Source organism: Palaemon carinicauda, chromosome 10 (genome assembly GCF_036898095.1).
Source record: "Palaemon carinicauda isolate YSFRI2023 chromosome 10, ASM3689809v2, whole genome shotgun sequence".
Classification (NCBI taxonomy): Eukaryota; Metazoa; Arthropoda; class Malacostraca; order Decapoda; family Palaemonidae; genus Palaemon; species Palaemon carinicauda.
In genome coordinates this window covers 101,339,515-101,349,729 of record NC_090734.1, presented here as the reverse complement: position 1 = coordinate 101,349,729, position 10,215 = coordinate 101,339,515, and positions in this window count along the sequence as shown.

Sequence of the window (10,215 nt, the reverse complement as noted above, 5' to 3'; positions counted from 1 at the left end):
GACGCCTCCTGGGGGTTCCCTCAAACCTCCGACATGCCGGAGGCCGCTCCAGCAGAGTTTCTGGCATTAGAACAGACAATATATAAGTCAAGAGTAATACTAGGGTGGCGGCCTCCGGCACAACGGCGGCACGCCGGCAGAGGAGCGGCGGCTCCAGCAGTCGGAGGATGCCGGATTGGTGACGGGGACAAGGATGGTTATAGCAGAACCAGGTTTCCGGCAATGGATGCCGGCACTCCGGCGGCCGACCGGCAGGCGGACGGCAAAGCTATGAGGAAGGAGGAGAGCCATCGGCAGTAAGCCGGCGGCGGTCGGCAGGCCCCCGGCACGCGGGGGGCTGGCGGCCCTGAGGGTAAGGGGAGAGTCACCAAGGTAGGAGGCGGGTATCGCCGACAGTGGAGGCGGCAAGGGACCGGCACCCGGATAGTGAAAGAGACAGGGGGAGGGATGTAAGAAGTCCAGTCATGGACTCCCAGACATCCCCCCCCCCTGAGAGGGTGTACCCATAATAGAGGCTGGCTCTATCACCCGGTAGCAGGGGTCTCAGAGGACCGGGAGCTAGGGTAGCCCAAGGGAGGGCTAGGGGACACCCAAAGAGGGGGAGACCTCTACATACAGGACACATCCAGTGGCTAACCCCATAGGACACTATGAAGGGTATATGTACCAGAGCGGACTGCACATAGAAGCTCAAGGTGCCCTATCCCTCCACCCTAAGGAGGAGTTGTAGGACAGGGGACAGATGGGTATAGACTAACCTAAGTGTAGGCTAGGCTATACAAGAGATAGGTGGGGAGGGGAGAAGAGAAGAGTCTTCTATGGAAGGGGTTCTGTACCAGAGCGGCCACTAGGGATAGGGAGGACACTCCCTAACCTAAGATAAGGCAGCCTGGCTGAAACGGTGCATGGGTACAGTTTCAGCAGGTGACAGAATAACCTTTCCAAAACCTAACCTAGATCAGGGCTAAGAGCCCTGAACTAGGAAAGATAGAAGACATATCGCTATCGCAGGACAGTCATAGACTAGTCCTAGCCATAGAGGAAGGGCTAGCTGTTCCTCACTCTCGGACGCAACCCTAAGGGGGGTTCATTCCCTTAGGGAGGACTGAGAGGCGATAATATACTCCGTTAGGCGCTTGATCCCTTTACTTAGTAAGGGAATCAAGGCTAAACAGAGGGAATGCCAAGGGCAGGGGGATGAAGGAAGCATATAGGGGTCCTACTAGTAGGTTAGGTTAGGAAGGGACACTAACTAACCTATCCCCTCTATGGTCCCTGAAGGCGAAAAACACTTGCATCACAGTCGAAAGTATTGTAAAATAATGCCACTATCTTCATAACTTAGTCTAGGATCACTAATAAAATCATGCATGAACACTGATATATAGGCGCTCTGGCCTGGGGGCTATAGAAGCCGACTGGTATGAGGTCAATCGATGACCGATAAAAAGCGTCAAAACACGATATAAAAGTTCCTAGCTATGAAGACTAAATAAACTAATGTTATAGATTAGTTATTGAGGCCGGAAGCGTTGTTGTGGCTAACTAAATACAGTAAGGCATGCATAACAACAACGACGCCATAAAATGGCGGGTCCGGTAGAGGCACAGCTCTGCCACAAAACAACAAAAATCTCGGAAAGTAATATTTACTTTACGGTCAGAGCTAAACTAAACAATACTGGAACCTTGTACTCAACTTTCCAGAAGAAGGCGAGGCCGAAGGTAGCGACATAACGTAGATGCAAAGCGATAAGTAAAGCACAGGGAAAATCCGTCTAAGTAGGGCGAGCTACTGAACAGAGGATGAAGACGGTCGTGACGTCATTTAAGCAATGGCGCCCGTTTGTTTACGTCTCGAGTACCAAAAGTAGCCACGGATGAGATTAGCTATGGAACGGCTCCCAGCTATTCTCAGCCCTTACACACCGAAGCATTAACTCTGTTCGGGGTGTAGATAGCTATGTGGCGCGTTAATACATGCGTCCCCTGTTGATATACGATGTCTTAAAAGGGAAACCTTTAGGATACTCGCTCCAGAAGTTAGAATTCTGTGATAACCTGTGGTTAAATTCTCTGGGAATATCTTAGTAGTTATTTACCCAAGGAAGCTACCAAAAGGGAACCTTCCATCAGGACGCCATGGCTTGAGCCCAAAAAAAAAAAAAAATATATATATATATATATATATATAGATATTCATACATACTGTATATATATATATATATATATATATATTTAAAATAAATATATATATATATATATATATATACATATATATATACATATATATATATATATATATATATAAGTATATATATATATATATATATATATATAGATATATATATATATATAGATATATATATATATATATATATATATCTATATATATATATATATATATATATATTTGGGCTCAAGCCATGTCGTCCTGATTGAAGTTCCTAAAGGGTAGCTTCCTAGGGTATATTACAACTACGGCGAGATTCCCAGAGAATTTACCTTAAGGTACCCAGAATTCTAACTCATGGAGCGAATAACCCTAATGATAGGGATATCGCGACATATCAGAGGACGTATTCTTGACACGCCACATGGCAATCTGCCCCCCAAACAGAGATAACATATCGAGGGGTCAATTGGCAAGGAACGAAAACGGGAAAGAAAAAGGGGGAGCCGCTCCCAAGGCTCCCTCTTCTCCAGTTTCGTAAGCGTGCCTGGCGCCAATCCTGGCACCATCTGTATTCCTTTTTGCGTAGCTTAACAACTCGGTGTTTTTTTCCTGTGTTTCTCGCAAATCTTGGATTTATTCAGCTTTTCATGTCTTCTTCAACTTCGTCGGCCTCTGATAAGTTGAGTACCATTTCTTTTATGTATAAATGTAGGCTATTGGTAAATTTTTAAGTCATTAATAGGATTAATCTTTGTTACAAGAGCCGTAGCCTGCCGGAGGCGTCATGGACGCTGTCGCTCGCTAGGTATGAGTTTTAGTTAACCAGAGCGACATTCCCGGTTGTTTTGCTTTAATAAATTTTAGCTATTTAGCGTTACATAGGATTTCCTTTCGTGCTTTAGTATTATTTTGGCGAAGTATTCGCCAACTCTGGCCTACGCTAGACCATGTAGCCTAGTCGTTTGGTCCTAGTACTTTCTGCATGATTTTGGTTTTCCGATTGTATTAAAATTTTATTGAAGCTTTAGGCGTTTTTTTATATATTTAAGAATATGTTGAATATTTCCAAGACAGTATACGAGTAAGTTTTGGTGATTTAGGTAATCGATTCTCTTGGTACCTAGGCTAATTTGCTTATGGAGCCTTAGTATACTTTCTCATACTCCCCGGTTGCTTTCTTTTCTTCGGAGAAGGTATGCAATCCCTTTCCCTCTGTTTAAGCCTTGGGCTTATCCCTAAGTGGTTTATCTGAATTAACTTTCAATAAAACTATACTGGGGTGTTACTGTACCTTCCTGTTCCAGTAAGTCTGGTTTCAGAGAGGGACAGAATAACAGAGTTTTTAGTCTGAGTCTGTGTTCGTCTGGCTTGGGGTAGAGTCTCCCTCGCTGGCCTGACACAGACATAGGAGGCTTAGCCTCCTTAGGTCACTACCGAAGGTTTCTGTACGAGATGATTCCTTCTTTTGTGATCTAGCAGACTAGTCCTTGTTGCTGTTCTCGGTGGGAGGATAAGATCCTTTCCCTGGGAGTAGCAACACCTTCCTTGCTTTGGTTCTTTGGGAGCTGGCAAGTATTGCTGGCCTCCCCCCTTTGATCTCCCTTGGCCTAAGATGAGTTTCCTTGGCTGTGGGTGATCCTTCACTAAAGCAAGGTTGGTAGGACCCTCTTTTGTCCCTTCCCCCTCTATCTCCGTAATGGCCTAGCCATTAGAGTACTGTACGTCATTCTACATCTGGACCTAGGATAGGTTAGGATGTGAAATTGACTCAGTCCTTTGCCGGCCGGCAAGGGTCTTCTGCTTGAGTGCTGCCCGGACCTCCCTTGGTCCCTCATCCATGCCTGCCTGTGAGTCAGACGGCATTGGTCAGGAAGCCTTAATTAGATTCTCCCCTTCCTTTTATGCACTCTTTCGGATTGCCGGGGCTTGGCGGTTGTTTACGCTCTTATCCCGGCATCCATTCTGTTTTCTTCTAGTGCTGTACCCGACCCGGCTGCCGTCCTATGAGGCCGGCAGCCGGGCAGTCGTAGTCCTCAGGTTCTTTTGCTGCTGGCTGGCATCGGTTGTTTACCTTTGCCGGCCGGCTAATGTCAGCCCTTGTCTGCCGGTCGCCAGGAGAGTGGCCGGCAGCCGGGTGCTACCATGTGTAGCCGACATGGGCTGTTGCCGGCTGGCAGTTACTGCCGGCCGGCACATGCATTTGAACCAGCATTCTGCCACCTTATAGCTGCTAAGTAGTATACTTTAAAGCTAGTTATGGTGTGTGCCGGCCGGCAAGTGCCGGTTGGCACATAACCTTTTATACTGTACCAGTATTCTTCAGTATAACATATACTGTAAGAGGAAAACTATAGTATAAGTTTTGGTACAGCACTGTGTGTTCTAACACTTTTGTGTTGTCTTGCACAGCCCTTTGCTGTTGCCTTACAGATAAGAAAGTGAGTTCTTTCTTGTCTATTATCCAGGATTTTAAAACCATTGCTTAGGTGTGAGCTACACCTGTTTCCTCTGGAAACTTTTCATTGGTTATTCTAGAAGAGATTAACCATACGATTTTATTATCTGGAAGGCTGCAACAATTGGTTGTGTCTTTCCTTTCTGAATTGTTATGCTAAACTGTGCATATCCAGTGATACATAGTTCACTTGATACTCATGGAAATTTCTTCTCTTTACAGGAGGACCCTCTGAAGTGCGGAAGTGTTTTTTGCAACGTCCGCAGTATAAACCTCTGCGGACACGAGTTTTGGAGGCACGCAACATGCCCTGTCTCCAAGGGTGATCTCCAGTATTGGGACCCTCAGGTATGTACCGTGTGCACTAACCTGATTACTGAGGCCTTTGATTTCCCTAGGACGGCGGAATCAAGGGATATATCAAGGGAGAAGCTTCGTACCTCGGTAAGGGGCTTCCAGAAGAACACCTCTGGACCTTATCTTCCAAGTGAGAAGATGAGGGCGTATCTTTTCCTTAGGGCATCAGCTGATGCAGTGATTCCCCATCCTCAAGAGGGGATCCCCCAAGTTCAGATCCAGGTGGATGCTGAAGTTGCGGTCGCTATGCAAGACATCCAGTTGGATGACAGGATGTCTGACGTGGACGAGCGTCTAGAGGAAGACCTCCTGGCAGAAGCCCAGGATGAAGTTCAAGCCCCAGACGTTGTACAGGAAGAGGTCGACGAGGTGTCGGCTACTCCGGTTCAGATCCCGGAGCCTATTCCCTCAACATCGGCCGCTCTCCCAGTAGAGCTGGGACAGGCCCTCTCCTCCATTGTTGGAATGATCCAACAAATGCAGAAGGAGAATCAGGAGAAGGCAGCTGCAATGGAACTGCAGATGCAGAGACTTGCAGCATCACATAGGCCCCAGAAAAGGCTCAATGTGAAAGACCTTCCCTTGTGCTCAGATGCTAACCCATGGAGGTATGCTGAGCACATGCCGATGACGACTGGAAAGATCGTCATCTCGGATAAGTTGGGCTCAGATCCCCTAGAGGAGGGTGGAATTCTGGTCCAGCAAGGGGTCATATCCGGACTGTTATGTCCGGCTGAGGAAGGAACGAGCTTCAAAGGAGGAGACAGATCCGAAGGAGGTCATAGTGATGGACCATGCTAAGGCTCAAGCTTTGCTTTCATCCTCGATGAAAGAGAGGGGCTTCACGAACTCAAAGGTAGCTGCATTGAGTAAGAAGCTCCCTTCCTTTGTGTCCTCTCCTGCTAGAGCCTTCCCCTTTTTACAGAAAGGGTTTGCGGCTGTACTAAAAGCAGTCGAGGCCGGCAAGCCTTGCCCTTCCCTGGAAGAGTGTAAACCCTTGTCGCTGGCCCTGCCCATGGACCACAAAGACTGGAAGGACGTCCATCTTACCTTCTCAGTTGGGAAGTTGGAGGCTGATATTGCCGGACGTCAGTTCGGCGAGGACCTTCCTAAGCTGTCTGACTTTCTTTTGCGGAGAGAGCTCGAGACAAAAGAAAGACTGGCTGCCTCAATGTCTCTTCAGACTACTCTTGAGACGATGGCAAGTGACCCCAAGGTCCATGAAATGTTCATGGTAGTGGCCAAGACTCATCTGGCCACAGTGACGAAGGATCTTTATAGCTTCGTCAGGACGAGGAGAGCTTGTAGGGAGTTCGTGTTCACCTCGGCTACGGTGAGGCACGAGCCAAGGAAGCTAATCTCCTCCAACATTTGGGGGAAAAGACCTTTTCCCTACCAATTTGGTCAAAGAAGTTGTTGATAGGGCCGCCACGGAGAATAGAAACCTTCTCCAGAAGTGGGGCCTGGCTAAGAAAAGAAAGTCTTCCCCGGATGAGGGTCCTCAACCAAAGAGGAAGACTATGAGGACTAGATTACCGTCTCGACCAGCCAAGCCTCTTAAACAGCAACCGCAACTGCAATTGCCACTGTCTTCAGTGCCCCAGTTGGTGGCACAAACCTCGACCACATTTCAGTGGGTACCCCAGGCCGTGTCGACACAGTCCACGCCATTCACCCCAACGTTCGAAGGGCAGTCTACTTCCTTTCGAGCAAAGCCTAGAGGAGCAGCCAGAGGCTCGTTTAGGCACGCCTCAAGGGGAAGGGGATTCAGGGGTGATCGCGGTCGGGGAGGCAAGACCTCAGGACGGCAGTCCAAGTGAGATGATGCCGGTAGGAGGGGAGACTTCAGAATTTTCGGTATCGGTGGACCTTCGATCCTTGGGCCCACAGCCTACTCAAGAACGGACTGGGCTGGAGCTGGTACAGCACTCCACCCCAGTGCCCTCGTTTTTCCAACACTCCACCCCCGTTCAGGAGGAGTACGTTCAAGAACTGTTGGAGAAAAAAGTGATCCGAAGGGTGAAGTCCATCAAATTCCAAGGGAGGCTGTTTTGTGTTCCCAAGAAAGACTCGGAAAAGCTCAGAGTCATTCTGGACTTGTCGCCACTCAACAAGTTCATAGTGAATTGCAAATTCAAGATGCTAACACTGCAACACATAAGGACCTTACTGCCCAAGAGGGCATATTCCGTCTCCATAGACTTGTCGGACGCCTATTGGCACGTTCCAATCAACCGTCGACTCTCCCCCTACCTAGGGTTCAGGCTACAACGAAGACTATACGCCTTCAGAGCCATGCCATTCGGGCTAAATATAGCCCCAAGGATTTTCACGAAGCTTGCGAGCGTAGCTCTCAAACAATTATGCCTAAAGGGAATTCAGGTAGTAGCCTACCTGGACGACTGGTTGGTGTGGGCAGCATCCGAGACAGAATGCTTGCAAGCTTCCAGTCAAGTGATCCAGTTCCTAGAGTATCTAGGCTTCAAGATCAACAGAAAAAAGTCTAGACTTTCTCCATCTCAAGAGTTCCAGTGGCTGGGAATCCACTGGGACCTAATGTCAAATCCTTTCTCCATCCCGGCAAAGAAAAGGAAGGAGATAGCGGGTTCTGTCAAGAGACTTCTAGATTCCGAAAGGATATCAAGACGCGAACAGGAGAGGGTACTGGGCTCTCTCCAGTTTGCTTCGGTGACAGACCCAGTGCTAAGAGCACAGCTAAAGGATGCAACCGGAGTTTGGAGAAGTTATGCATCAAACGCGTGAAGAGATCTGAGAAGACCAGTTCCGCTTTGGCTACGTACTCTTCTCAGGCCTTGGTCCCAAGCCAGACATCTAAAGAAGTCGGTACTTCTTCAGCCACCTCCCCCGTCGGTGACGATTCACTCAGACGCCTCGAAGGAGGGATGGGGAGGTCTCTCTCATCGGAAAAAAGTCAAGGGGACTTGGTCCAAGCTATTCAAGACCTTTCACATAAACTTTCTAGAAGCTATGGCAGTGCTCCTTACCTTAAAGAAAGTGTCCCCGCGTCACTCGATCCACATAAGGATGGTGATGGACAGCGAGGTAGTTGTGAGATGCTTTAATCGACAAGGATCGAGGTCACCACCTCTCAACCAGGTGATGTTGGCCTTCTTCCGATTGGCGGAAAAGAAGAAGTGGTACCTGTCGGCAGTTCACCTTCAAGGAGTCCGCAATGTGACAGCGGACGCTCTATCCATGTTCCCACCGATAGAGTCGGAATGGTCCTTAGACGCAGGATCATTCTCCTTCATTCTAAATCAAGTCCCAGAACTGCAAATAGACCTCTTTTCGACGAAAGGCAACAAGAAGTTGCCCCTGTATGTGTCCCCGTACGAGGACCCCTTAGCGGAAGCAGTGGACGTGATGTCCCTTGACTGGAACAGATGGTCCAGGATTTATCTGTTCCCTCCTCACAACCTTCTGTTGAGGGTCCTCAACAAACTGAGATCCTTCAAGGGGGTAGCGGCAATAGTGGCCCACAAGTGGCCGAACAGCGTGTGGTTCCCCCTGGAATTGGAACTACGGCTGAAGTTTGTACCGCTACCAGATCCAGTTCTGACCCAGCGAGTCCAGAAGTCGCGACTGTCTGCGCTTCATTACAGAAAACCCGGACCCTGCAGCTCATGATTTTCTCTCCCTAGCGGTGAGAAAGCGTTTCGGGATTTCGAAAGCCAGCATAGACTTCCTAGAGGAATATAAGTGCAAATCTACTAGAAGGCTATATGAGTCATCTTAGAGAAAATGGGTGGCCTTTGTCAAGGCGAAGAATCCGCAGGAGATCTCGACAGACTTCTGCTTATCTTTCTTCATCCACCTCCATGGTCAAGGGTTGGCAGCTAACACGATTTCGGCGTGTAAGTCTGCTTTGACAAGACGCATTCTATATGCCTTCCAGGTCGATCTCGGTAACGAGATCTTTAATAAAGTTCCGAAAGCCTGCGCTAGGCTCAGACCTTCAGCACCTCCAAAGCCCATTTCATGGTCTTTAGACAAAGTTCTTCATTTCGCTTCTATGTTGACCAATGAGGAGTGTGCATTAATGGATTTGACACAAAAAGTTATTTTCCTATCTGCACTCGCATCCGGGGCCAGGGTTAGTGAGATTGTAGCCCTCTCGAGAGAGGGAGGTCGTTTTCAGTTCCTGGATGGGGGAAAACTGAACCTGTTTCCGGATCCTACGTTTCTCGCCAAGAATAAGTTACCCACCAACAGGTGGGGGGCCTGGAGAATCTGCCCTCTGAAAGAAGATGCATCTCTATGTCCAGTAGAATGCCTAAAGGTCTATCTTCGTAGAACTTCAGACTTCAAGGGTGGTCAACTATTCAGGGGAGAAACATCAGGCTCAAATTTATCTCTGAATCAACTCAGAGCGAAAATCACATATTTTATTCGCAGAGCGGATCCTGACAGTACACCTGCAGGTCACGATCCGAGGAAAGTTGCCTCATCCTTAAATTTCTTTAATTGTATGGATTTTGAACATCTCCGTTCATACACTGGCTGGAAGTCTTCCAGAGTGTTCTTTCGCCACTTTGCGAAGCAAGTAGAGGAACTAAAGAGATCTGTGGTAGCAGTGGGTCGCGTCGTTAACCCTACTGTTTAACTCTGCGAGGAACAGTGGTTTTAATTGGGATGATTAATTCCAGGGTGAGTGTGTAGTTACATACGGTACTACAAACTAAGTGAGGGCACTGAGTTGCCCACATAGACTGTTCCATTTCCAAAGGTGAACCTAGCATAAGTGCAGACATGTGTGCCGAGTGTTTTCTAACGCTAATGTGATTGATTTGTAATACGGACTTTTATGACTTTGATACCTCGGTATCTTAAAAGTGGCAATAATGTTTTTTCTTACAGATAAACAAGTTCTGTTTACTATCATAATTATGCTTAAAGTTTTGGGTTATCCTCTTCTTATATATATATATATATATATATATATATATATATATTATTGTTGTTAACCTGTCTATTTATTGTTTGTCAATAAACTTGTTCTTGAGAACCTTGCGTCTCTTTCACCTGTGTCAATTTATTGGTATAATTGAGCATTTATTCTATGTACTTTATATGGGATAATTCTAATAGAATTGTTCCTTTATGCAAGCTATGTTGCATTGGTTTATGCTTTCCCTTAACGGGAGGATTCCGTCCCAGAAGTGGACGATAGTGGTTTTATAAGTTTCCTCCTATGCGGATATAAACC